At 47.8% G+C, this 4,558-nt stretch overlaps 1 long non-coding RNA gene across 1 annotated transcript; it reads left to right on the plus strand.

Moving 5' to 3' along the window:
• The first annotated feature begins 2,215 nt into the window (after positions 1-2,215).
• On the plus strand, positions 2,216-3,643 carry LOC144169964 (uncharacterized). Its single transcript, XR_013322546.1, has 3 exons — positions 2,216-2,485; positions 2,567-2,708; positions 2,966-3,643. It is a non-coding gene; the product is annotated as an uncharacterized LOC144169964 (long non-coding RNA).
• The last annotated feature ends 915 nt before the right edge of the window (positions 3,644-4,558 follow it).

The following is a 4,558-nucleotide window of genomic DNA, read 5'->3' on the forward strand; positions in this document are numbered from 1 at the left end:
AAGTAAATTTTTACTTTTTAAAATTTTAAAAAGTAAGTAAGTAAAGTTTTACAATATAAAGTAAATTTTTATTACACCACATCCTCAGCTTCAATTGAAGTTGTCCTTTCTGGGTGACCTGTAAAACCAAAGGGGCAATACAATTAGCAATAAGGCTATGTTGCTGGTATAAACGGTAGAAAAAAAAGCACAAAAATAAACATGGCAAAACGCAGGACCTTTGTTGTGTTTTTTTTTGTGTGTTATTTTTGTCCTACTGGCACAATTTCAATTCTTGAACCAAACTATCGTGAAAAACCTATTGAGCACGATTTTCCATACCAACCATTATTACATGAAATGGCTGCACAATACTTTTTGCCTGCATGTAAATGTGGCTAAGAAATGTGTTATTATTTTGAAGCAGCCAGTTTTTATGGCCAGTCACAGAAAATGGGGGCAGATGCCGTTGGTACAGGGCTGCACGTGACCACACCGTGTGGTGTCCAATTTTTTTGCAAATCATCTGTTAGCCCGACAGGAACCACACCGCATGCAGAAGCTGTCGTAGTCTTTGTTATAAATTGACGTGAACCTTTTTCCTCCTAAGTTAGAACTGATCTCCTTTTTTTGCTGTTTGGTCCTGTTTCAGTAAGAACTACATTTTTTTAGAAAAAAGGAACTGCCACCCAAAGAAAGCCAGTACTTCTGAGTCAAAAGAGCAATGCACAAGATTAGAATCATACTACACAATGGGAACATATACATGTCGCCCCCCCCCAGCTACCCCAGCACTTGCACCCTCCCCCATGCCCTCTCCCTATTCGTTCCCGAAACAATGGATTTGCCCCCCTCAAGGTAAAATCCTGCAGACGCCCTTACTTATACATAAGGAACCAGTAAAGTGTGCAGCTGGCCGAATTTGTTCTCAATGCATAAATACAAGGCTGCTTCAAAGAGAAACGATAACAAAAATGGCAGGGGTGCCTTCCTGGTCTGTTCCACAACTTTCACTACAACCAGGAACGATGACCCGCCGCGGTGGCTCAGTGGCTAAGGCGTTGCGCTGCTGAGCACGAGGTCGCGGGTTCGATTCCCGGCCTCGGCGGCCGCTTTTCTGGTGGAGGCGAAAAGCAAAAACACCCGTGTGTACGAGATTTCGGCGCACGTTAAAGATCCCCAGGTGGTCAAAATTAATCCGTAGACCTCCACTACGGCGCGCCTCATCGCCTGCCTTGCGTCGGCGCGTTAAACCCTACAATCAATGAAAAACCTGGAGCGATGTTTTGGTCCTGAGAAACTAATTATACGGCACTAGAAAGCGGATACAAGCATCATCACTGTGTAACGGCGTAATTTGGTCCAGCACCGCTACTGTTGAAGGATGAGTCCGGCGATGAAGCACTCGAAGGTTTTAGAGGTTCAAAAGGTTAACTTGTTTAATTATTGACACTTCGATTTAGAACATAGAGGCAAAACGTTACAACTGATACATAAAAATAGGAGAAAACAGGCAATCAAGAGTACTTAACGAAACATAGTTGGCGGGCGAAGGGCTCCCGGCGTCTGGCTCCGACGACCGGCAGCAAGTGGCTCCCCTGGTGCAGCTGCCGCCCCCGCACCCCTCAATAGCCAGCGGAGCCGTGTTATATTCGCTTCAAGCGGTCCGGTGGGGGACGTATTGGGGGAAAAAGTGCATCCTGGAGCGTGCGGACCTAATGGAACAAGGCTTTCTGCAGCCAATCGGCGAGACGCTTCTTAGCTCCAATCAGCCACATTTTTGAAAGGAAAAAGGAACCAATCACGGAAGACACAAAGTTCAAACTCGAAGGCGCCCGTTTCTGGCAAAAAAAATTACTGTTGAGACTAAAGTAAAGGTATACAAACTCGAAAGGGAAAAAGACAGGCGGTCGTTTGAACGAGACCGGGGGTTCGGAGAACAGAGCGGCCCGCGTAGACGCAACGGGGGGTCGGAGACGCCACTGCGGCGCGGCAACCTAACCCTCGCAACAGCCGTGTCTCCTGGTCGGTCAGCGCGCAGACACACTCCGCATGCGCTTCTTAGAAAAAACGGGGCTAGGTGACCAAAGAGGGTTACTACCATGGAGGAAAGAAAAGCTTAGGAGAGGCCCTGACGTCACACCCAGCGCAGCCGGAAACGCCATTTCTGTAAGTCGAATGGCGGACCATTGGCCCTCCATGCCATTGGCGGACTCTTTTTGCGTCTCTCTCTCTCGGTGCACCTTCTCCGCCTCCTCCGTCCTGTATCGCCTCTCTTGTCGTCTGCATCTGCCAGCGCCGAGCCGGCGGAAATCAGCTGATAGGCAGGTAGAAGGCCGTTTTGCAGCGCGTGACCGTGAACCTAAACGCGCGGTTACACTGTTACACGTCTTCAGTGTGGCCGCAGCAGGTTTGCGAAGCGGCTCGCTCTAACAATGCCGCAATGCTCGGTGCCAGGCTGCAAGTCGCGATCGGTACCCAAGGAATTGGGCGTCACTTTCCACCGGTTAGTGCATCATTCCGCTGACAAGTATTGCTGTACATTGGTGTGCATTCATCCTTTGTTTGCAATCGCCGCCGTTTATAGGTGCCCAAGCGATGGAGAACGCCGCAAACAGTGGGCGAACGCCATGCGGCTACCGGACTGGAAAGTGCCCAAGTTTGCGTTGCAGTTTCACTGGCAATCCCAGAGATGACTAGTCAATTAAACGGCCGTTCTATATATATAGGTAAGCAATACTTCATACAGATTTCACGCTAAAAAATTGTGGAATGTTTTTACCGTTGTTCGCGTGCCTTCGATAGAATTTTTTGCGAAGGAGGAGGAGGAGGAGCAGGAGGAGGAGGCAAAACATTTTATTGAGTAAAAAAAAAAATGAGAGGGTGGGTGGCGTCAATAAACTTTTTTCGCCAAGTTTCAACTTGTCTCTGTGACAATAAATTCAAGGTGATATCAGTTGAAAACGTTCATACACTAACCTCGCAGTATGAAGCGTTGAAAATCGAAATCCAGAGCGAGACCACAAAAAGATCCAGATTCCAGATCCAGCACTCTTCCAGTCAACAGACGGACACCTACTAAGGTAATAGGACGATGGAATTATATCAACTGGGAATCTACCTTGTAACAGTTGCAAAAGCACTGCCGCGCATTGCCGGCCTAGCAAACTATATATTGCGGCGGCGATAACCAAAAAATTGAGTTGCGAATCGTTCGGTTGCAAGTCGCCTACGTACTGCACACGTGTATCACTTCCCGAAAATCTACCAGACGGGTGTCCGCGCGTACGACGGGACGGCGCGTTCACGATATCTGCACTTCAATAGGCGCGTCGTGATCGCGACCGGAGCAATAGCTTGACGCGGTACAAGGTGCACTTGCAAGTAGAAATTAAATGACATATTCCCATCGGCGCAGCTGTCGCAACTCGCAGCATCCTTTTCGAGTTCCGCAAGACCACAGCGCAGCAAAGCGAAGCAGCAATCTTCGCAATCGGACGACAAGGCAGGCGCTGCCTTTCCTCCATGACTGGCGAACGGCGGGCGGGCTGTTGCTAGGACGCCGTTGCTAACGCTACTTACAATGGCCGCCGAAAACACGTGACTTCCTCCACACTTTTGCCAATGCGCGGGGATAGCTGGGGGCCTCTCCTAAGCTTTTTTTTCCTCCATGGTTACTACAAAAGAGAAAAGAGCAAACAGAACGGGGGCTTCGCGACACCTTCCCCTCCGGAAAAAAAGAGTGCCCCCACTCTTGCACAAAGTCTAAAACATAAAACATTTTCGCCAACTGACAGCGATACTGAAATGACATGGCATACGGACTCGAGAAGACAAGCACAGGCTCTAACACAGGAGTCGACAACATATCGCCGCTGGATCAGTCAACGCACACGCGGTCACTTAATGGAGTTCGTCTTTCACTTCACGCGCGCACAGTCTCTTGTCCATCACAGGAGGAAACATTCCATCCACACAACACAAAAAAGAAAATAACAATAACACCATGAATAACATAGGAATAGCAGGCGCGGTCTAAAAGTCACATCTCGGAGAAATCTCAAAAACAGCTCCACTATTCAGGCCATATGCCGAGTTCTAAGCAGTAAGGCGCGAAAGAAATAGCCTGCCTTTGACAACAGGTCGGATAAACATAACACTCAAGCTATCCGCTAGCCAACTTCAAGTAATCAGCAAATAAGAATAAAAACAAGCTCATTCTCGGCCATCGTCACTCAAGCAAATACTCAGTGCCTTACAGTTAGGCCCTAGGATTACAATCGGTTTGTAAGAAGGCACTCTAAGGCAGAAACAAAAAAAATATACACGGGGGCTCACTTTACTGAAGTGGGATATCACGCATCAGTGAAAATATAAGTATATCTGCCACTGTTGGGCACGTCACTCGACACATTTCTGTATTCAACTGTACTCTTTCAAAATACTCTTTCAAAAACAGCCCAACTCGTCAACGATGACAAAATGCACCCAAGATAAATCTACCCGGTCGTTCAAACACCCTATACAACACGAAGAAACCGTTAAGAAAACGAGTTACCCAAGACTGCCACCCATCTAA

The sequence above is a fragment of the Haemaphysalis longicornis genome, unplaced genomic scaffold (genome assembly GCF_048455015.1).
Source record: "Haemaphysalis longicornis isolate Haplotype H1 unplaced genomic scaffold, Haemaphysalis longicornis Haplotype H1 scaffold_1, whole genome shotgun sequence".
NCBI classification, from domain to species: domain Eukaryota; kingdom Metazoa; phylum Arthropoda; class Arachnida; order Ixodida; family Ixodidae; genus Haemaphysalis; species Haemaphysalis longicornis.